The sequence below is a fragment of the Rhinolophus sinicus genome, linkage group LG03 (genome assembly GCF_036562045.2).
Source record: "Rhinolophus sinicus isolate RSC01 linkage group LG03, ASM3656204v1, whole genome shotgun sequence".
Classification (NCBI taxonomy): Eukaryota; Metazoa; Chordata; class Mammalia; order Chiroptera; family Rhinolophidae; genus Rhinolophus; species Rhinolophus sinicus.
The window spans coordinates 145,721,230-145,745,764 of record NC_133753.1 but is presented as its reverse complement, the minus strand read 5'-3'; the positions used below and the strand labels follow the sequence as shown (position 1 = coordinate 145,745,764).

Below are 24,535 nucleotides of genomic sequence, written 5' to 3'. Positions count from 1 at the left end.
GCTGTTGGGGGAGACAGAGATGCAGGAGGAGGGGAAGCCACCACAAAGTGAGGATTATTTTCTCAGCTTTTTAGAATGAGAGTAGATTGTTAGACACTAGCCTGACAACAGGTCCTTTATAAGAGTTGCTCCCATGAGCTGGGCCTTGGACAAAGTCCGCTGTATACATTACATCCTTCAATCCCCACAAGATCTCTATGAGGTAAATAGTGTTACGGTCCCTATTTTAGTGATAAGTAGATTGGGGACTTCTTTTTGGGGAGAGAGAGTAGAATTAAGTTACTTTCCAGACTTATTTAGCTAGTAAAATGGTGAAGTCACATTTCAAACCCAGGCACCCTATTGCTATTTCAACCCTTATATGTCCTTTGAAACTTTTCAATGATGATGAAATAGGTGCACGAATGATTTTATTTCATTTTGAGGACTGAGAAGGAAACAAAAATATCTCTGAAGTAGAAACCAGATGTGTTCTTTCTCATCATTCATTTTTTTTCATGAAATAATTTTTCAGGATATTTAGGTGTCAAGCACTGCTCCATAATTTGGGGACACAACCGAAAAAAAAAAGGTCCTTGCTTTTAAAGTCTCCTATAATCCATGAACTGTAGCATCACTGGGATAAATGTAATGATGGAAGTACCTGGAATTCACAGTCACTTCCTCTTTTGGGAGGCAGCAGGGGGCTGAGGTTGGGGTACAGTGGGGAGGTCACTTCAAAAAACTTGATGGAGTACTACAAGTTGAATCCAGGTCTTGAAATTTGAGTTAGTTTTTTCCAGATAAACAAAGGTGGGAAGCAGGGAAAGAAGTTTATAGGTTATAAAAACAACATATATGAAGGCAAACAGGATGCTATAAAAGAGCAGATGTTTTCAAAGTTAGAAGAAGCCACCGGGAAATTAACTTTTAAGACAATTTGTTATGAGAAAAATCATCAATATGAGAGTTGGAAATCTCTGGAACGTGAAAAGTATTCATTAGAAATTCATTAGACTATTGTAATTTCCAGAAGTAATTAAACATGAAACCCATTGTGCTTTGTGGCCTAGAAGTAACAAAAATAGACGAACTTGAGGAGGTTAGTTACGATATACACTTCAGGTCACAATGTGTGACCTAAGATTGCTAAGTGCATAGTATCTCTAAATGGTTTATCAGTAAAATGAAAATAATTTGGATCTGGACTAAACTTTTCCTGGTAGCTAAATTCTACATGGTGACAAGACCACCTCCAAGCTGTTTTAATAAATGGACTGTTTGTTGTTTATTAAACATGCTTTGCAAACTTTACATTTTAAGAAAATATCATAAAAGTACTTTTCTCAATTCTACCTTCTCTTTATTTAAGAGCACTTGAAATGCCAAAACTTTTAATGCTCATTTCCCCCCTAAGGAGTCCTACTCTTAGGAAATCGCTGTCCCACTCTTGTTGGAAAATTTTGTCTATAATTTTTAGTACCATATAAACAGAGGTTTGTTAGTTATCTTTTTCAATAATTCCTGGTTTTACTTTTATAGTTTACTGACCCAGTTTGTACACATTGCATTAGCTTTTGGAGAAACCTCCAGAGAGAGTTGTTTTTTTGTTTTGTTTTTTTCCTTAAAGGCCAGAATTTCCTGAAGGTTCTCAAGCATCAGTTCATGTTTATTATGACTACCTCAGGGACTGATAGGAGTCTGAGAACATGGGTAACATTATTACAGAAAGTCCTCCCGAGCTTATTTCAAGAACATTTCTATCGGTGAGGGCTGATACCCAAGGCCGATGCTATCACATTGTATGACTTTGAAGCATGATAGAGGGGGGAAAAAAAGAAGAAGGTGAAAAGAAGCTTTTAATTGAATAACTGCAATGGAACAAAACACCAATTGATTTTTCTGTGTTCTTGCGTAAAACTGAATGAGGTAGAAGACAAATTATCAAAATCAAAATAATATGTCCCCGGAACAGTGTTTATCAGAATGTCCGGGATGGTAAGGATTTACAGAGCACTTAACCAAGTCTGAGGCCACTTAAATGTGATAAGTGGTTGTACCACACATGCTCCCTCCCTGTTTTGTTTTTAGAAGGATGAGAGCTGGGCAGTCCATGTTCTGTTCAGCTTCAGCTTAGTGAAGAAGGAAAAAAAAAAAAGTGGCCCCTTATCCAAATAGTAACAACTCCCTGAGAAAGTTACATTATACTTACTCTTTGGAAATTCAGCCGGCAACCTTTTCCTAGAGTAAATTCTGCTTTGAACCAGATGTCATCTTCAAGTCTGAGAATATGAACAAAACTTATCACAATAAATCCACACTGTCATGCTCACATAAGGTATCTCAACTTGCATGCTGTAATCTCACTCTTGCTCGCTCTGCCCTCAGCCCTTTTTCTTTCTGTCTCCAAAACACATGGCGATAATATATAGCGACATATATGGTATGGTGTCCATGGAGGGAGCAGAGGGAGTCAGTCGTATCTCAGCTGCTCGAGGTGATGTCCTTCCCTCTGAACTGCAGTTTTCTCCTCTGTGAAGCTAGAATGAAGATATGCTCGGCCTATATTAAGTGTTCAAGAATTGGTGGTTGTTATTACTATTATTTGTATCATTGTCATTATTTTCATTACTATCATAATATTTGGAGAACAAATGAGAGAAATTTAGAGTTCATTTGAGACTGTAGCATCTTTTGTATCTTTGGGACAAACACTCCCCTGGAAACACAATGGTTTGGTGTCCATAACAGGGAGATACCTGTAGTTTCATAATTAGACTTGTCACCAAAACAGCCACTAGAAATCAATGCCAGCCTTGTGCATTTACTTTAAGGAACAAGAACATCCTTTTTAAAACCTAATGGTGGTTGTCAATTTAAAAGCTACGACTGGCTGCAGACTTTTTGAATGTAACTTTACCCAGCATTTTAGGTGAAAATTATTCCAAAATCATTATTTCAAGATGGCTGCAGGACTGCCCCCATACCAGCCACCAGCAATTATGTGAGCCCAGCACCCCCAGGGCCCTTTACCTCAAGCCACACATCCTCCTGCTTCCTTCCCTTCTAGTTCTCAGGAGGAATTGGAGACCAGCTCAGCCTTGTAAACACAAAGCTAATTTTCAAGCAATGAGAGTAGTTGAAAGTACTTCTACTAATGACAACTTGTGATATAATAAGTATAGCAGTGTTTTGTTTATAGTAATGGAGCACTAGTAATGGGTAGGATAACTTTTGAATCAATAAAGAATGCTCGCTTTTAAGACTATTCCATTTCCTATGGAACATGCTTGCACAAGGGAAAAACAAAAAACCATGACTTTTCAAGGAAGAGGAAAATTTTTGTGAATTAAACTATAAATCCCAGAGTGTTTTTAGAAAAGTATCTGTTAGTTTTATGAAGGCAAAATTCAGTTTTTCAATGGCAAGTATTATGCACGTGTGTTTTAGAAGAACTGGCAGATAATTGAAGAACACCCCTATTCATTTAAATGTAAAATTTGGCACTATTTTTTCTTAAGACTGCAGAGTTGATCTGATATATCCTACTGATAAAAATGATACTTTGTACTTGTTTTATTGTTACAAATTAATTATTTCAATTATCACTTAACTATATCTCCCAATTAAAGTGCAATTTTAAGTGCAGAAAATCAAATTGGACCTTTCAAATAAATGAATCCCCAAATATCAGATATTTTAAATAAACTAAACTTGAATCCTATATCTAATCTTTCATTCATTAAAAAAAAGTGTCCATTTATGTCAAAATTGGACCTCCCAAATGGAATTACTATGAACCTATTTCCATCCTCAAACCACACATTTGGTTCACAAATCAAGTAATAAGTACAGAGAGATCTTGGGAAGTGCAATCACTTCACTGGCACATGTAAGGAAAATATGGATGCTCAATTTCCATCTTAATGAATGCAAATGATAGACCCACACACACAGGCTTTAGAACTGCCCCTGTGCACAGCCTGTCGCTTTGGCTATTGGATTTAGAACATACCCTGTTCCTCTGAACCTGCTGAGCAACATTCAGCAGGAGAATTGTATCCAATTCTCTTTTTGTTTAAATTTCTTACTTTTATTTCTAAGAAAGTAAATACAGAATTCTGGTACTTCACATCTTTTAAATCTTTGCCCAGGAAGGTTGATGTGTTACTGTATTGCATGTTGTAATGAAACTGGCAATTACCCTCCTTAGGTTCTATAACCTCAGAGGGCTTTGGATCTCGGATATGCTAAAGGTATAGTCAAACCTCTTGGAAACTCCCTGTCCTCATCTGAGCAATGGGACTGTATTCAGGGCTGCCATGTACACTGTGCAATATGAAAGATGCTTGCACAACTGCACACAGAAGCTCAACTGTATGAGTTACCCCAAAACCTCCATAAAAACTCTGGACCATGCTCTGCTTTTGCCACTCTTCTGGGTCCTGACTGTCCCTGGTCGTTCCCCATGTAGTTCCATGTGACAGGCTGTGCATCTATTGCTATGGATCTGTGAGGGCAAACTTCTTCCTTTCTGACAAGCATTTCCATGTCGACTGAATAAAACAAATCCTGGGCACATTTTTAACATAAGGAACAACTAGAAGTCTCTGCCAGAGCACCCATTCATCTCTTCCACATGTACTACAAGGATTAGGTAACTAGTGAATCCTAACTTTGTAACTGCGTAAATGCTAAGTTTGTAAATACTAACATTCCATACAAATATAAAGACACTTATGCAGACCAAGAGTAAATCTTCAGTATGAAATTTTCAAATCTTAATATGCATTGTGTTGTGCAGAGGAAATTAACATTTCTCACCACACACTTTTACTTTGATTTAGGAAACACTGTAACAGGAATGGCTGGGGGTGAGATGTGAAAGATGAGATCAGATTTCAATTGCTGGTTAATTCTCCAAGTTTTAGACACTTTCCAGGCAGTCTTCCTGTCTTTATTTTGGGTGATGGTGGGGAAGATGATGATGGAAATTTCTACCATGAATTATTGAGATTTTACTTGGTTTTCTTTTTATTCGCTTTAATTTTTATCACTGAGCCAACGACTGAGAAAACTAGAAAGAGACTGTTCCATTTAGTTTTTTTCCCTTAACTGTTAACATTGAGAAGAGAGTTTTTTATCCAAACTATTTCTTAACTGTTGGACTTCAAATGCTACACTAACTGCAAGGAAAAAATTTCCCAGCAAAAGCTGCAACAAATATATAATACAATTAATTTGTAGGACAAAGTTGATGTGTGGTTGACAAACTTAATGCACATGAGAATGCACATGAGAATGACTCAGTGTATTGTTTATATTGCATATTCCTAGATTTCACTCACAGAAATTCCAATTTAGTAAGTCTGCATCCATCAGCACTAAATTATTTGCATCCATCAGCACTAAATTATTCCAGAAAATTATATTACCGTAAAAAGATACACCTTACTCATTACCAGTCCACCCGATTTCCTCATACTCCCCAGTCCTAGACAAGCACTTACCTACTTTCTGTCTTTATAGATTTGCTAGTTCTGGCCATTTCATATAAGTAGAATCATACAATAAATGTTTTTTTTGTGTGTGTGTGTCTGGCTTCATTCGCATAGAATTTTAAGATTCATCCATGTTGTAGTATTTATCAGCGCTTTATTCCTTTATATTGCTGAATAATATTTCCTTGTATGGATTAAAAATATTTTGTTATTCATTCATCAGTTAATAGCCCACTTTGGGCTTTTGGAAATAATGCTGCTTTGAACATGTGAATGCAAGTTTTTCTGTGGGCCAAAGTTTTCATTTGTTTTGAGCATATACCTAGCGGTGGAATTGCTGGAGCAAATGGGTAACTTTACATTTAACCTTTGGAGGAACTACCAGATTGTTTCCAAAGTGCCTGCACCATTTTTTAGCCTTACCACTAGTGTAGGAGGGTTCTGAATTCTGCATATTCTCACCAAGACTTGTTGTTATCTGACATTTTTATTCCAGCCATGTTAGTAGGTGTGAAGTAGTAACTCGTTGTGGTTCTGAATTGCATTTTCCAATGGCTAATGATACGGAGCATATTTTCATGTGGTTACTAGCTATCTGCATATCTGCTTTAGAGAAATATTCATTGAGATAGTTAGTTGTCTTTTTGTTATTGAGTTGTAAAAGTTTTTTTTTTTTTTTTTTAATTATTGGGGTGACAGTGGTTAGGAAAATTACATAGGTTTCAAGTGTGCAATTCTGTAATACATTATCTATATATCATGTTGTGGGCTTACCACCCAGAGTCAGTTCTCCTTCCATCACCATGTATTTGACCCCGTTTACCCTCATCTACCACCCCCCTACCCCCTTACCCTCTGGTAATAACTTAGCTATTGTCTGTGTCTATGAATTTTTGTTTCTTTATTTGTCTAGCTCCGTTTTTGCTTTCAGTTTTATATTCCACATATCAGTGAAATCATATGGTTCTCAACTTTTTCTGTGTGACTTATTTCGCTTAGCATGATAATCTCAAGATCCATCCATTTTGCTGCAATTGCATTCCTATATACTAACAATGAAATCTCAGAAAATGAAATAAATAAAAAACAAACAAAACAATTACTTTTGCAATTGCAATGAAAAGAATAAAATACCTAGGAATAAACTTAACCAAAGATGTGAAGGATCTATACACTGAAAACAATAAGACATTTTTGAAAGAAATTGAAGAAGACACAAAAAAATGGAAAAACATTCCGTGTTCATGGATTGGAAGAATCAACATAGTTAAAATGGCCATATTATCCAAGGCAATTTACAGATTTAATGCAATCCCTGTCAAAATCTCAATGGCATTTTTTTTAAGAAATAGAACAAAAAATCATCAGATTTGTTTGGAACCACAAAAGACCCCAAATAGCCAAAGCAATCCTAAGAAAAAAGAACAATGCTGGAGGTATCATACTCCCTGACTTTAGCTTGTACTACAGGGCAACAATTATAAAAACCGCATGGTATTGGCAGAAAACAGACCCACAGACCAATAGAATAGAATTGAAAACGCAGAAATAAACCCATATAAATATGCACCTATAATTTTTGGCAAAGGGGTCAAAACCATACAACAGAGAAAAGAAAACCTCTCCATAAATGGTGCTGGGAGAATTGGAAAGAAATGGGCAAACGAATGAAACTAGACTGTAAAAGTTCTTGGTATATTCTAGATACCAGTCCCTTATCAGATGTATGATTTGCAAAAATTGCCTTCTATTTTGCGAGCTCTTTTCACTTTCTTGATGAAATCTTTTTAAGCTCAAAAATTTTTAATTATGAGGAAGTACAATTTATTGTTTCTTCTATTGCTTGTGATTTTGGTGTCAGAGCTACAAAATCCTTTGGTTTTTTTGTTTTTTGTTTTGTTTTGTTTTTGCAGTGGCACAAGATATATATTGAGAAACACTGATCTAATTGCAGATGTTCCTTGACTTGAACCAGTTCATTTTGGAACCTGCTCTTGTGGATTTATTGAGAGCTAGTCTGTATAGAAAGAGTAGCCTAAGCCACGCCCCAGGCATTGTGGTACAGGCATTGTGGAAGTTAGAAGAAGGTGCCAGCTGTGGGAAGATAGAAAGATAGAGTCCCTCAGTACAAGTCCGTTGAGTTTGTGTCAGAGTTGCCCTTTCCTTCTGTCCATTGCAGCCCCGTGCTGGGTCAGTGGCTTAACTAGCAGAGCTTGGGTGTTATTTCAATCTTTGCCCATTTACTTGGCTGGACACTTTGTATAGTGCAGAGGTTGCATACCCATGCATGGTGGCGCTGGCCACTTTAATGGGTGCCTTGTTTGGTAGCTCCTCAAACTCTTTTGTGCAGATAATGCCATCCCTGTTTTGCCAGTGAGGAAACAGGCAGGTCAATTGGCTTGCTCAAGTTCACAAAACTTGTAAGTAGTAGAACCGAGATTGAGACTCTAGCCTGTGACTTGAATTTTAACATTCTTTCCATTACGCCACTTTCTTGTATTCTCTTTGTCACTCAAGTTTTAAGACCTTAAAGCTTATGAAATTCCTCCACCTGAATCCAGATCAGGAACTACCTGACATGTTGGGAGCCTATACCTTGCTCCCAACCTTGCCCGAGTCTACACACACACACACACACACACACACACACACACACACACACGCATAAGGGCATGAATAGAAAGCCAAGGAGCTATAACAGAGGAAACTGGAGGAAAAGCTTTTGTAATTCCTTCCTTGTAGGCAAATCATTTTTCCCCAGCAAGATACATATTGATGCATTTTTTGACAACCTGACAACCTGTCCATATTTTTCTCCTCACCAGTATCTCTCACACTGACTTCCACCTATACTATATTTGGCTATATTTTTGTGGATAGTGCAATCTATTTTCTCTCTTCTCCTCAAGGGAGAAGTGAAGGGGAGGCTCCAAGAAGATTGACGATGCCTGTAAGAAGTGGAGCTCAGCATATCTGCTCAGAAGTGATTTGTTGATTATCCCTGTACCTACCCCAACAGGAGGAAAGGGATTTAGAGAAATGACTAGGAGGAGACACCGCACAGTGAGCCTGTGCCCCCACTCTTTTGTCTGGCGAGGATTGGGATCTGGGTTATTTTTTATGGGCTGAGTGATAGAGCAGAAAGTAAATGCACTAAAGCTGCATTGCTGGTGTCCTGTCAGACAAGGGGTCCACAGCAGCAGGGGTCAAGGGCATATCACCTGAGGTCGAGTTGAGAAGGGTGAAAGAAGCAGCACAGTTGCGTCCTCCACCCTCACTCCTGCGGCTTCATAACAGAGATGCAGAAGCCTAGAAAAGAGCAGCAGCAGAGGCTCCCAGAGTTGCCTGCCCAGCTCCATCCTACACCAGCATCAGGAGGACAGGGGAGAGTAAAAAAGCAACCCCCACCCAGTTCATGTCCCTTGAGCCATAGCAAGGAGATTTGGTGGAAGGAAAGCCTTCACAGTATGTGAGATTAGCATTTCAGACTATGTAAAAGCAGGTGTGTATTAATAGAAAAGGGTACTGATAGTTAGGGAATCTGCCCAAGATTCAAGAACTTTATTCTCAGTGGGAAGGGAACATTTAATGTAACAGTTTGGGCAGTGATTGCACCGAAAAACAATAACTTTCAAGTTTTTATTTTTATCCTCAAAATGAGTAGAATCTGCTAAACAACCTGGTTTCAAGAGCTAAGGTGAGTCCAAAAATAATTTTGGACTCACCTTAGCTCTTTACTGCTCCCTCTCTCACTGTTTTCCAAGCACCACCTATTCACCTGTTTCCACGTTAACACTATCCTGTCTCAGGTTCTTCTGCTTGCCATCTGTACGTTCAGTCTTCATTAGGCATCTCTGGGTCATCTTAGGAACAAATTCCCAATTATTATCAAGTGTCTGGCTTATTCCTCAGGTGTCAGCATTCTGAAATCGGCTTCCCCACTTCCTCCCCTCCCAACGATGCAATGTCTTTGCCACTATAGGTATTCTTTCCTGTTTTATTTACAGGCTGATGTGCCAGTCTCTATTTGTGAATAGTACAAAGTTGTTCTTTTAGATCTCAGAACACATTGTCTTGACAAAGCAAATCATGCATAGCCCACTGTGGCGAGCGCACTTTGACGAGTGGAGGATTAAGTGTGATTATCTCAGACCACTCAGGAAAATGCTGCACCTGTGACCACTAGGGTGCTGGGGTTTGGATCCCTCCACTGTAAGGGGAAAAGCAACTTTCTTGGCCCCTGGAACAGTCAGGGCTGCTGATGGCACAGGGTGAAGACAGATGGCCCAAAGAAAAGAAGCCAGGTAGGAATGGGGCACCTTGGCTGCCTGCTACATTTTGGTCCAGTCTTCCTTGTTTCTTCAGAAATCCTCATGTATCTGTCTCCTTCCTTCCTGGAACGCTCCCTGCCATTGCTTCTTCGCTTTCCTAAGCCTCTGCAGAACACACTGGCCTCTTCAGGATTCATAAGAATGTTTAATGATAGGAAGTTAAAAAGAAGAAGAAAAGGAAAGAGTAGATAAAGGGAATAAAATGAATCCTACCTCTCCTCCTTTCCCATCAGCCTTTCCTTTTAACTTTAACTTATGGTAACAATCTTAAGACCCACAGACCAGTTTCATTTTGCTTATTTAATGTTTTAAGAGCTGGAAGCACTGGACCCACAGTCCCATCTTATGATTGGCTGGAAGTTAGTAGCAGGGTCTCTCTTGCTTACCACACTCCTCACTATTCTCTAGTGTTAATTCTCTGCCTATTCCACTCTTTTTTGATATCCTTATGGCCTTGATAAGGCATGTGAGTTTGTAGCGGTTCTTGAGGTAGAGAATATCTTTTATTCCTATGTCCATCTCTAGTCTCTAATGATAGTTCTTGGGACACAGAACACACTCAACAGATATAGTCCATTCCACATCTGTTCAACACATATATATTGCACACCTACTATTGGTCAGGCACTGTGCCAGGGAACTGTATGTGTACTGTGAATATGTAAGGGCTGGGTCCCAGAGAGCAGTCTCCAGGCTCTTGGCCTCATGTGGAAAGGTGCTGGCTTGGTTATTAGATGACCATCAGCTGTAACCAGTTGGCCATTAGCCACTATTGTTTTGTGTATAACTGCCGTGGCTACGCTAGCAAGTGCATATTGCGGTTAGCAAGTGCTGATTGCAGATGGTGTGGATCCTACTTCCTGTGTCTAGCCTGGCCGCCAGCGAGACTGTGGTGCAAAAAGACCCCTTGTTGGGGTACAGGCGGATGTTTGCTCCTTGTGTCTACACTGGCCGCCATCGAGAATATAGTGGTATGAACCCCTACCTGTGGCTCCGTTGGTGTTCCTTTTTGGGCTCACCATGTCCTGCGTTCACCTGCCAGGAGTGGGAGCTGAGTCCCAGCACTATAGAATGTTACATATAAAGACCCTGCTCTCACAGAGCTTGCACCAGTGACTACAAATCTGAAATAAGAGGACTTTGCATCTGGTAAATTTACAGTCCTTCTAGACTTTAATTTCCATAAATTTAAAATTCATTTCTGATTCCCAACAGTTTTCAGACCTCATCCAGCTGGTTCTTCCTGGGTGCTGAGATATGTGAGGGAGTCAAACTAGATCTGTGGGAGGGAGAAGAAGCATTGAGATTCAGGCTGGGGATCCTGCTAACCAGGCAGCACTGGGTGTGGGAAAGGGAGCAGTGGGGAGGTTCTTGGGGTGGGGGCATGGCCCCACTGGATGGGTTCCCACTCCTCCCTGCTATCCTATGACTTGCCACTGCATCTTGCCTCAACTAAGGTAGGAAAACTGTTGTTGCCAGCCCTGCAATTCTAGCCAGCCTTGGTGGTGATTAGAAGATTGAGAATTATAAAAGATGTGATCAGTACCCCACTTGTATCGCCTCACCTTCATTGTTTCTGTGCATGCTGACCCAGCTTCTCATTGTAGCCCTTGTATCTGTTAGTCTCAGAGCTTTCTCTGACCCCCAGAGCCCAGTCTGCTGGCGCACCTGCAGAAGTGGCAGGGGATTAATACCCCTTGGAAAAGTCATCAACCAACATCTGGCATGTAAATGCTGCAATTCCCTCTCTCTCAGATGGGAAACCTCTGAGGTACATGTTCTCCACTGTTTCCCAGCATTCCCCAGTGGGAATCAGCTCCAGTTGCCCATGGAGGCAACCTGCTTAAAATACACCCTGCACTATCCTTCCCTTCCTATCTCAGTCCCTACTTTTTTATAGATGCTTCTTGGGCTCGTTTCCCAAATAAACTACCTGCATTTGAATCCTTGTCTCAGGGCTTGGCCCTGTGGGAACCCAAACTAAGATATCATTTTCTTATTTTTGTGACAAAATGCCATTGGAATATTGATAGGGATTTCATTGAATCTATAGATGGTTTGGGGTAGTATAGACACTTTAACAAACTTTTCCAATCCATGAACACAGGATATCTTTCCATTTATTTGTGTTTTCTTCCATTTTTCTCCTCGATGTCTCATAGTTTTCACTATATAGATCTTTCACTTTCTTGGTCAAATTTATTCCGAAGTATTGTCTTGTTTTTGATGCTATTATAAATGCGATTTCTTTCTTTCTTTCTTTTTTAGATAGTTGTCTCTGTATAGAAATGTAACTGATTTTTGTAAGTTGATTTTGCATCCTGACACTTTACTGAATTTGTTTATCAAGTCTAACAAGTCTATCAAGTTTTCTGGTGAAGTTTTTAGGATTTTCTGTATATAAGATTATGTCATCAGCAAAAACAATTTTACTTCTTCCTCTTTGATTTGGGTGCCTGTTATTTCTTTTCTTTCCTAATTGCTCTAGCTAGGAGTACCAGTACTATGTTGAAGAGTGGTGAGAATGGATACCTTTGACTTGTTTTTGATCTTAGTGTGGAAAGCTTTCAACCTTTCCCCGTGATGTTAGCTATGGGCTTGTCATAAGTGGCCTTTTTATTATATTGAGATTAGAGTGGTGGTTGCCAGGGGCTGGGGGTGGTAGAAACGGGGAGATGTTGGTCAAAGGGTACAAACTGTCAGTTATAAGATGAGCAAGCTCCAGGAACCTAATGGACAGCATGGTGACTATACTTAACAATACTGTATTGTGTACTTGAAAGTAACTATGAGAATAGAGCTTTAATGTTCTCATCATAGCAACAACAACAAAAAGGTAATCATGTGAGGTAAAGGATCTATTAGCTAACCTTATTGTGGTAAACATTTCACAATATGCTGGGGTGCCAAAAATATGTATACACATGACTTGTATTCATCTTTTGTTATTGGTATGTATTATGACAATTTTAATACAGTTTTCTCCTTTCCTAAAATGCATGTACATTTTTTTGGCACCCTCTGTATACATGTATCAAATCATCACATTATACACCTTAAACTTACACAGTGTTATATGTTAATTATATCTCAAAGCTTGGGGGAAAAGATAGAAATTGTATGAGGCGATATTCCATATTTGTCCCAAATTAAGACTGGGTCTCATGTTAATTTTTGCTCCAAAAGACGCATTAGGTCGTCTTTTCAGGGGATGTCTTATTTTTTCATGTACAACAATCTACATTTATTCAACTACAGTCATGTCATCTTCTTCTGGAACTTCGTCATAACGTACTAAATGTGCCCCTCTGGCAGGCGATCTTAACTGGGGCTTTTTTGGGGGGTAGTTCTTATTTTGGGGGAAACACGGTAGGACAGAGGAAGCAGTCACAGGCAACTACCACCATAGAGAAAAAAAAGACAAAAAGTCCCCCAAAACGTTGCAGAAACTGGGGATGGGAAGAGCCATCATACAATTACAGCTGCAGTTTTGAGAGAAGCCTGTAAATTCAATACTGTGTTTAAAATAAATTTATTTCAGCTTTGTCACGGCTAAGAAAAATAATTTTTATCACATTATTCTTTTCTCTTGTTTTCTAATGCCTGCCTTTGATACTCGTGTCCAGCAGCCAGAGACTGTAGTGTCCTTGGAATGACCAATTTCCCTGACCTTTTCTTGCTGCGATGACATTTAATGCTTTCCTCCCACCATTCACCTTTGGTTTGATTTATCAATTCTGGAAGACTTTTAGAAACTTAAAATGAACCCTGAGTAGATGTCATCTAACCAACTGTTTTTATTATGGGAAAATAAGAAACCCAATTTTTTCCTATACAACAAGATGAATGCCTGGGATTCAATGTTGGTAGCATATGTGCATGAAAGAGATTTTCTAGTGAAGGAGATAGATTTGTTGAGCTACCATGCTCCCTAACCCATTTGTAGTTAGTGGCATGTTTTTAAAAGATGGCTGAGTAGCCCCCTCAATGGACCTATACACAAAAATACTTTTTTTCCATCTAAATTCATTAGTCATTATGTAGATCAATCATACCCTTAGCTACTCTAATAAATTATTTTTTTCTATAGAGATTATAAAGTCCTTTATGATGGGAAGCAAGTCTTACCTATTGAATAATGCCTAAAGTCTAAAACAGGGCACATAGAAGGTGCTCAATAAATGTTGACTTGAACAAAGAAAATAGAAATGAAATTGAGAGTGGTCTGTTTGTGACAAGTATTCGCTGCATCTTATAAGTTTTCTTCTCTTCTTTTTATTTTGTGAGTTATAGCAAATATTTGATCTCCTTTGAATTGCAGGGTTAAATGTGATTGCTTATATTTTATGGCAAGAACCTAAAGTCCCTGACAGTCAACTAGTCCTGCAATTCTTTTTACTAATAGAATAATAATTGAATCCTTGCTCGTTAGTTCTATGCCCTATTCTAATACCTGTACTGGAGTTCTCCAAACATCCTTCTCACTATGTACAACTTCTTTGTTTCCTGTCTTGCCTTCCACCTTTGCTCACCAGAGATGCTAATTATGCCTTTTTACACCATCCATGGAGCTTTCATTAAGCTTCTTTTCTCTGGGTCCCATTGTACTCTAATCAAATAACTGGAGTCTTCTACTCACTGAAAATAAACAGCAACTGCAAAAGTTTTACCTCTAATGAAAATCTCTGTGTTGTTCTCTGCCCTGCCACATAGATTCTCAGATCTCTACCGCTTCCTTGTGTTCAGAACCAGATTCTTCACTTCGTCTTGGTTCAGTCAGACAAATGCTTTATTAAAAAAAATGACCTATATTTTTTCAGGCTTTGGGGAAGGAAAGAAAAGAGTTTTAGAAAGTGACTAAGAAGCGGAGTAAGATTGATACTATCTTCAATTCTACTTAGTTGAACTGCTTTATTTATGCCTCAGTCTTTTTTCTTTATAAAAACGATGGCATTTTTGAAACTCTGCTCCAGGCAGCCTCCCAGGGGTAAGTGCAGATGTGCTGAGCCATTTGGCTGCCGTGTGGACCAAATCAGAGAGCCTCTCTTCTCCCTAATGAAGTCATCTCCTCTCGGCAGCCCAGCCTTTCCCATCACTCCATGTTGGAACTTGGCTCCGGCTCGCATAGTTCCCTCGTGATGTAGATGGTCTTCCTGTTAAGTCCTGGAGAAATCTGCCTGACCATGAACAGGACATTTACAGCAAAGAAAAAAAAAATTTCTTACTGAAAGAAACATTACACTGTAACATTTTGATTTGAGGGTTGGGGAGCAAAGGATCAGTATCTGATTTCCGGGGAAAATCAAAATTTTCGTGGCTTTCTAAGGATATTTGTCTGTGTGCAATTTCCCTGAGTAATTTATATACTTCAGGCTAAAGTGTAATGAGATTGTCGCCATTATTGCCTTTTGTAAGGTTTCTTTCATTTTTTAAAAGAACGCAACAACAAAAATCTTATATTATTTCTGCATTTTCTAAAAACAAAACCAAAAGATTTAAAGTATCAGATAAAATATCTGTTTCTAGTCTATAGAGTCATTTTTTTTTTTATTTTTTTTTTTTATTGAAGCAATTGTAGAGGATTGCCTTCCTTTTTCTAGGGTCTTTGAAATTCATTATGGGTGCATTTTTAATCAGTCACATTCTTTTACCACCCAGAGAGGATATTTGCCTGTGCCTAGGAGCAGCCAGATCAGGGCCTTGAAATGTGAACTCTTGTCTGAATGTGGATGGGACTGAAACCTTGTCATCCCTAGTGCAGCAACAGATAATACCATGTCTCAGAACACTTCACCTGATAAATAAAAAAAGGAGAAGACTGAAATGTGATCCCAGAGGACCTCAGAAGGAGGTTTAGATGAAGATAATGAAATTCCCTGGAGACCCACCTGCCAACTACACCTTTCTTCTCCAAGTCATTGGCTGGTTGCCTCTGACCTCAGCCAAGTTCCTAAAGACAAGATCAAGGCAACGAAGCAAGGCGCATAGCTTCTGGCTTCTGGTTTCTTATAGACACCAACACTAGGAGTGAAGATCTTGCTTTATCTATACCCAGACTGTGGAGTTTACATATGGAATGTCCCCAGTACAAGGACATGATTTAAACGGACATGTAGGATATTTTAATTACTGTTTGATTCAGACTTGAGTATAATGAGCAAACATAGTTTAATTATAAAAGCTGCAAAACATTTTCTTTTCCCCATTCAAAAGCTTCCAATGGTTTTTCAGACATGGGGAAATCAGAAATAACTGTTCTCTCATTCTCTTTTTCTTGATGAAGGAAAGAAAAGAGGGAGGGTGAGAGAGAGAGAGAGAGAGAGAGAGAGAGAGAGACAGAGACAGAGACAGAGAGACAGAGACAGAGAGACAGAGACAGAGAGACAGAGACAGAGAGAGAGAGAGAAAAGTTCTCACAGACAATCACATAGAAATAATACAGCTGTAGATGCTCCTGAATGTTCCTGGTATGCGTTCCTTTTTATTTCTTCTCTATTATAGATAGCTAGAGGGAGAAATAATGCCTTAGAGAAAGAAAGGAGATATTCAGGGATGTCATTTCCTTTTAGTTATTTGACAGCCTGAATAAGTATTTAATTTTCTAAGTAATAATGTTACAAGCCAAAGTAAAGTGAAGGCATGCAGTGTAAAGCTTTTCAACATCGTCCACATCCTGACTAGTTAAGTCAGCCTCAGAAGTGCCTTTGTCCTGTAGGACGACCTGCCAAGAGGTGTAATGTCTAGGAATGGGCATTATAAGGAACGATAAATGTTGGAGGGCTAGAGAAACACATTTGGCAGGATAAAGGAAAATATCTCAGGATGTGAGGAGTATCTGGTCCATAATTTTTCATCGTCTTCCATCATGTACAGATGGCATTATTTATAGTGAATGTTAACTATTAACATTTCCTCGAAAATGGATATTAATCTGCTATTAGTTGCCTGTTTCTGTTCTAGATCTCCTTTGTAGAAATGTTTTTACTTAACTGTATTATAAAGGGAAAGCAGGGTGATGGAGAGATAATAAGCTCTTCGGGTTGGCAGATCTACCACTTAGAAAGTGGCTTTGGGCAAGACATTTGAACTCTTTGGAACTCAACTAAGTTTACTCAAATTTAAGAATGAGAATAATAATCCATACTTTGAAGTGTTTCGGGGAAAGGTCTGCACTAATGCCTGGAGTATAAATTTCAATGAAGATTCTTCTATTTCATTTTTTTCCCCTTTCTGATTATAAAGTTGATAAGAGGAGCACTGAAAAGATTACTGGACCAGGAGTCGAGAGTTATGTTCTGGTACCAGTTCTGCTGTTAATTATGTGACTTTAGCAAAGTCACTTTCTGGGCCTTCATTTGCTTATCTGTTCCATATGAAGGATGAAGTCTGATTCTGTTGTATGACTCTGTTATTCTAAATATTTAATGGAATAGAATTTCAGCGTTAGGGATGATAGTGTAATAACCATACTAAGAATAAAAAAATCATTATGAAAACAAATTGATTTTCATCTATAATTGTCATGTCAATCACTGTAGTGAGCTGATAATTTTTTTTTTTTAAATGAAAGATGCACATTTTGAAGATTGAAATTCTGGAAAACTTTCTATTTCTTATCACTTAAAAACTGTGATCATGCAGGATGCATACAACTTGCAAAAGAAACTAACAAAAGAAAAATGATAAATGTGCATGCACAGAAGTCTAGGTTACTACAAGTGTTGAAGTATGAACTTCAGCCAATTCACATTCAGTGTGAAAAGGTGTTTTCACTGTTCCGAGGTATTGTATTTGATGTAATTCTAGGTAGAGACCAGAGAGAATGATGCAGATGCTTCATATTTGTAGAAAGAAATGTTTGCTATCCATTCCTGCAACCCCAGTGTTAAACTGATATGCACCTTGGACTTATTTTCTTCCCCTTGTATAAAGTCATACTTGACTTCAAAGAAAAGGAAAATACAAAGTACCTTTAAGGGGCTTTGTCTAAGGGGCAGAAATCCTTTGTGTCAACTGGTTGACCCTTTGCTCTGTAAGGTCCTATTGGACACAATGCAGGGGACTCTTCCATGTGTTGATGTTGTTTACATAGTCGGGTGGGCCTGGCTGAAAACACAAATCACTTAAACATGAAAGATTATGGTTTCATTTCCTGACCACAAGGAAGGTGATTGATACATCTAAGGAGACTCTCACTCAGAAAAATTATTAAATACTCTACCATGAGGGACACTTTGAAAGACTGAGGGAAAGAAGAACGAAGAAAACAGAATCTAGACTTAGGTAGGTTTCCTTCAGAGGAAGAGGATCTGTTTGAATCCGACAAGGGAATTTCCTGTTCAGCCCTTTATTACCAGGGTCTTTGTGGATTGCGCAATGACGCCGGGCTCCCCATTGGGCAGTTCCCGCGGAAGGCAGTGGAGAATTCTTATGCTTTCCCTCCAGGTCTCAGAAGGATCTCGTTTTCTGTGTCTCAGGTTGGCAGAAGCCGCGAGCATGGCACTTCCCTCACATGGGACAGGCAGACTCTGCGGCCGCTAAACACGCTGTAATCAAGTTCTTTGCTGATTTTACAGAGTTTCTTTTGCTCCCAAGAAGAACTGACCGTCCTCGATTGTCTAGTGCTGGCCTGCTCCACAAGAGCCTGGGGGCTCTTTTCCCCTACCCTAGAACTGGCAGCACGGGGGGCGGAGAAGTGGGGGTGGGGAAGCGGTGGGAGGGCAGTGGTTTCCTAGCGCGCAGCGCGATGTTACTTAGTGAGTCGCTGAACGGGGAGCGCTGCTGTCCCCAAGCCGATTGGTACTTCTTGTCAGGAAGAAACGGCGAGAGGTGGGAGTGCCTGCGGAGGGAGGCAGGCGGTCCCTACCGCAAGCGCGGGGAGCTGCCTTTCCGCCCCTCTGCCTGCTTTCCAAGCCTGGGCTCTTAGGAGTGGCTGAAGCTGCGGAGCGCTTCAGGAGCCTGTGAATGAGCCCTCCTCCTCTTCCTCCTCCACCTCCTCCTCGCGGAGTCTCCTCCTCGGTGCTGACGGTACAGTGATATAATGATGATGGGTGTCACAACCCGCATTTGAACTTGCAGGCAAGCTGCCCCAAGCCTTTCTGGGGAAGAACTCCAGGCGGGCGGGCGCAACCACCGCGAACATTAGGTGCTGTGGACAGGCGCTGGGACTGGGATCTGCGGCCAGCCCCGCATCCTCCCGCATCCACCAGCACCTCCCCGCACCCTCAGCACCCTTCCCCAGGCCATCGCGCTTCCTATGTGACCCGCCCGGGCAACGCCGAGCCCATTCGCGCAGCGCTGCGGTGAATTGTTTCCCACAAACTGCAATAAGCCGTCTTTCAAGGTAATCACGTTTCTTTTGTTCCCTCTTAAAAAAAAAAAAAAAAAAAAAAAACTTATAGAAAAAAGAGCGAGCTTAGAAAAAAAGTACCTTGCAGTTGGTAGAAGACTTTGATTAAGACAAAGAGAACTAGCTATAAGGCAAAGTTTAGAAAATATATGCACTTTAAAAATGCAGGTAACTTTCAGAAGGACGTTTGGAGAGAGGAATACGGAGGGACCATGGTGCTGAAAAAGATCCAGACAAAAGAAGCCCGAGGTGGGGTGGGGGTAGAAGGACTATCGGAATTGGGGGAAGGGAGGAAAGGAAATTGCACAGAACCCCTAGAAAAGTCGTCAGGTCTTGAGCTGGAGAGGAGGGAGGGACTCCTGGCACCTTGATCTTTTTTTGTTAACCTGCTGAGGCAAAAGTTTGAATGGAGACTCCCGAGACTTGCCCACAGACAAGTCCCTGAAGCCGCTTTAGTGAAGGCCACCTGGTTGCCGGTCCCTGGTGTGTGGCCAGTTCTTTGCGTTCCTGGAAAGCTGCTCCGGGTCAGCTCCTGACAGGACGACCCCGCGCCCCAGCAGCCTGGGACCTGCGCGGACGTGACCCCCTCGGTCCGCAGGCAGTCTGGGAGGAGGTCCGGCCAGGGGAGGTACAGGGTCCCCGGGCTGCGTCTCCTTGGTGACTTGGAGGCTGTCAAGTCTCTCTCCGGTGCCCCTGGGTTCTTTTGTCCTGTGCGCGGTGCGCTGGGGCCGGCCGGGAAGGAGCAGGAGATGGGGGTGGGGTTGTTGGAGCACCGCGGAGGTCTGGGAGGCGCCTGGGCGGGAAAAGCTCGCCCTGAACCAGCAGGGATGTGTAAGAATTTTATCTCACCCTGAAGAGCGAAGGGGAGGCTTTTGCTCCGGTCTCAACAAGCAAAGCAGCGCTCAGAGCGCTCTCTAGACAAAGGTGGCGCGGGGACCTGAATCTGGGGCCTCCAAGACCAGACCTCCCGCGCCGGCTACAGCAGTCCTCCTTTTCCTCCCATCTCCCCACCCCCTCTCAGCTTTCCGCCCAAGTTGAGCAACTTTACTAGCGGGTCCAGCAGCCGCGGAGAACGTGTGCCCGGAGCCCCGCGGGACATCCTGGGCTGAGCGTCCCCCAACGCCCTGCGGAAGCTTGGGCGCTGTCGGGCGACATCCCTGGTGTGTGCAGACTAGTGGGGCGTCAGGGCTCTCCCTGTCTGTGTCACTGGGCGTGGAGCGATCAGTGTGTTAGGCAGCAGAGAGCGAAGTAGAAAAATAGTGTCATAGCCTGAACTATTTGCTCTCGGATCCAGCTGCGCCCCAGCAAGTCCTACAGTGTCCCTGGGAGATGCTGCGGGAGGGTGGAGAAATCTACGCGGAGCCTGGAGAGCTGTCCCACCGTGCGCACACCCACAGGCGGAAAGGCAGTCTCGCTATCTGTGTCCCGTGTCTCATCTTTGTTTCTCCCTCTTTCTCCATCTTCTCTTCTCTGCTTCCCCCCTCCCAGCCTCTGCTCAGCCTCTCTCTTTTTTGCGCTCTCTCTCTCTCTCTCTCTCTCTCTCTCTCTCTCTCTCTTTTTCTCTTTCTCTCTCTCTCTCATGCATCCCCTCCCCCACGGCTAACAAATGAATGGCTAGTGTGAAATCCCTGCCTCCCCTGTCCGCTGAACCAGTCTAGGAGGGAGGAGCGAGGGAGGCGGTGCGCTTCTTGGGATCGGCCCCCGGTTGCTTGCTAAGGGTTTGCAGAACCCAGATGTCTAGGAATATGGAGTTTAGTGGCGGGTGTGGGAGCCCCCTACTGGAGACATCCAGCACAGGTGGAGAAAAAACGAACCCCCCCATCCCAAGGGAACCGCTTTCACAAGGATGGAGGGAGGACCATAGCTTCACCTTTAGTTGTTTTCTACTTTGGAATCTGCGACGTAAATATAGGGGGTTGGAAGGTCAGGGAAGGAGACCGTGTCTTTGTGAAGTTTAGAAGTACCTTCTCCCGAGTAGCTGGGATACGGTGGTAGTCTGCAGCTTCGTGCAAGAACACATGTGGCCAGGTTTGGGGTGCAGGTTTTGGGTGGGGGGCTTGATGCTCAATTTTGGGCGTCACTTTAGGAAAGATAACACAGAAGGCCTTCCTTTTGGAAATTTTACTAAGGCCTATGACCACTTGAACCCTGTGCTAGGGCTCTGCCCCCCGGACATTGCCAAAGAAGGGCCCCTAATTCAGTTTAAATTCTGTCTACATCACAACACACGAGGACCGTGGAATTTGGGAGGAGGACGCTACGAAGAAAAAGAGGACAGGGGAAGGAACAGGAAAGTGGAGGGAAGAGGAGAAAGAAAGGAACGAAGATGGGGCAGATGCACGCAGACAGCTGGGAGACGACCGGCAGGGTTCGTTTCGAGGTGTTGGACTTAATTTCGCGTCTTGATTTAATCGTTTTTTAATCCCACGAGCTACAAGAAACGCGACTGAAGCGGTGTGTGGGGATGTAAGGGCACGGGAGGAACTAGCCCTTTAGAGCAGCTAGGGCTGGGGGCCGCCCCCCAGCACGCTCAGCCCGCGTGGAGGGAGTATCGCGCCCGGCCCTCTTCGCAGCGCGGGAGTTCACCAGCCTCAGCCACGTGGGCTGGGGCTTCTTGAGCTCCAAGACAGCTGCCATGAGGAACCCGCTATCCGCTCCGCCTGGAGGCTGGCAAGGTGCCTCCTGGGTCCCCGCCCAGAGGCCAGTGGGGGCGGGGCTTTGCTTCTTCTTCGGGACAGGGGCGGGGTAGGGGAAGGCGTGGCCAGGCTGTGCGGTGGGGGCCTCGCGGCCGCGCACCCCTCGCTTAGGCAGCGGGGTACTGCTGGAGCCGACCCAACTTCTATCCAGCCGACGCTAAACACTCCTATTAAAATACAAAATTTTTTTCCTTGTTTCTTTGGAGCAGTAGGAGGAGTTTTTACCTTCCTACAAAGAAGAAGCAAACATTTACTCCAAGCAAACTTTTTTGGCAGAAAAATGAGACGAGTTTATCCTGTGCTCCATATATTGACGTTTTAAATCCATTTAGGTCTGTTTAAAGACTTCTTTTTTTGTCAATTACAGGATAACCACCTTACAGAATGTCAAAGAGTTCGTCTGTAATGGCAAAAGATTCCCATTTCTTGACAGGACTGATAGAATTCCATGAACGCAAACATGAATGGGGTTGTGAGCGAGCGTAGCTGAGGTCCCTGTGCAGCGGGAGCCTTAACGTGGGCCGGCCTGGCCCATAGTCCCAGCTCAGCACATATTTATGAAACGACTGAGCCAGTGACTTGGGGAAATGTGCCACAGAGGAGACACTGCCACTTAGAGCTGCCTTATAAACCCTCCTACTGCTTCGCTTTATCTTGGAAGCACAGTATTTTTATGATCTCTTCAGTCTCAAATTCTGACATTGACCACTTTCCCTCTCTTTGACTCCTAAAAGCTGTGATGTAAATTATTCTAAGTACTGCTTGCCTGGCAATTGTGCCAACTCTCTCGTGAAAGCATTCATACAAAGTCCTAAAATAGGATGTTGTGAGCGTAATATAAAAATAGGAAGGTACCAGTGGCAGCAACAACTAGTTTTCTGAGATAAAATCTGTTCCCAGTTTGGGCAATATGTAACTTGGAATGTCAGAGCATTCCAAGCAGAAGATTTTAGAGACTGACTTCTAGTCCTGAGCTCTAAGTAAAGGAAGGGATATTTTACAATTGTGTGTGCCTGTCTTGACTAATACTGCAAAGGGTTGCAATGGATTCCAAAGTGGTTGAGCAATTACTTCCTCCAGCAGGAAGTCCACAGTCCTTAATCTTCTTGTGGGTGGTGGGAAGAGGGATGAGAGTCAAGACAATCCCTAAGGATTTATATAAGAATTCAGTTACCATTTTGCTTTTCTTAGTAGATAAAAAAGAAATTAAAAGTTATTCCTACATTATATTTCCTGCTTTTAAAAATGAAGTTTAAAACGAATCGCCTTAGATTTATATATGTTTACAGACGTAGGTTTCTTCTTTTCCTCTGTCCATACAAACTGGAGGGGAATGTTTATAGTATACTAAGATACTTGTATCTGCACCCTTGTAAATTCTGTTTGGAAAGGACCTCACAAGATAACTTAAGGCCAAATATAATTGATATTAAAGATATAGTCATTGTTTTCTCTTTCCTTACATTATTATGTTCAAGTACTTTGTGGTTAATGATTGGTCATTAATTGAGCCTCAGAGCCCTTGAGAGCACAAACATCAACCAACACTGTCTCCCAACAGTCATAAAACTAAGCCCTTTTCCTAGTGGGGTTTAAACATTTTTGTTGACTTTATTCATCGGCAAACATCACTAGACACTGTATTGAAAATGGGATATTGCCCTGTGACTGAGCAGAACTTCTCAAGATACATGGTTCTTTTGATGAAAAGAATGAATGACTCTAGTAGGCTATTATTTCACCACCCAACTAGAGAAACCAGTTAGGACTCACAACCCTCATTGTTGGGGATTACTAGCTTTGGTCTGAGAAAACAGGCTGATTGTTGCATAGGTCTGTGCTTCACCACAAAACAAAGCCCATGCTCTCTCTGGTTTGGAATCAGAATAAGGGGATATAGAGGTAAATGTCTTGGCCAAGCTCCACTTCAATGAATGAATTTTTGCCAGTTTCCTCTGGTAGGCTAGACTTGGTAAATTACACACACACACACACACACACACACACTCACACACTCTTTTTCCAGAGGTTTTTGATTCTGCTAAGTTCTTATCACTGAATGTGTGCCAGGAGTGGTTGTATTTTAGTGGTTAGTGCAATATATCTTTGTTTAATGTGTTTGTCAGTTACGTTTCCTGAAACTCCTCTGGAAAGATCTATCACCTATTAAAGTGTATGAATGTATATCTACATTTAAATTTATGTTATTGTTATATATATATAGATATCTCCTAGCTTATTCTTGTAAGAATTTTAAGAGGTGCTTATGTCTATAAAAAGAGATTACATGGTTTATAGTAAACACACATATAGTATATAAGTTATAATCTTTTTATTATTAAATTATTGAATTTATATTAACTTTGGTGTCGTGGGATATTGTAGAATCAGAAAGTTTGAGTTGCGTTTATCAGCTGAGAAAGTCAGAGTAAGACACAACTTCTAGACCTTCAGTGTCAAATTGGATATACAGTTATAAAAATCAAAAGGGTGAATACCTATGGAAACGCTTTTGCAAATGGAAAATTACACAAACAAGTGCTATTAATATATATGTGGGACTCATATCATCTAATCATATAATTTTAATAATGACAATATTACATAAATCATGTTTCCTTCTAAGTGTATCGAATGAGTTAGATAGGGGCATATTGTTTTAAGAATTGCGTAGTTTCA

At 41.5% G+C, this 24,535-nt stretch overlaps 2 protein-coding genes across 6 annotated transcripts in view; both read left to right on the top strand.

Moving 5' to 3' along the window:
• Positions 1–24,535, top strand: part of XRCC4 (X-ray repair cross complementing 4) — a 342,504-nt gene that overhangs the window by 312,810 nt on the left and 5,159 nt on the right. The window lies entirely within an intron of this gene.
• Positions 19,098–24,535, top strand: part of VCAN (versican) — a 102,697-nt gene continuing 97,259 nt past the window's right edge. For all 5 annotated transcript variants that reach the window (XM_019746375.2, XM_019746378.2, XM_019746376.2 and 2 more), the window contains exon 1: positions 19,098–19,154. The gene's annotated coding sequence lies outside the window, so the exon portion shown is untranslated. The remainder of the gene's footprint in view (positions 19,155–24,535) is intronic.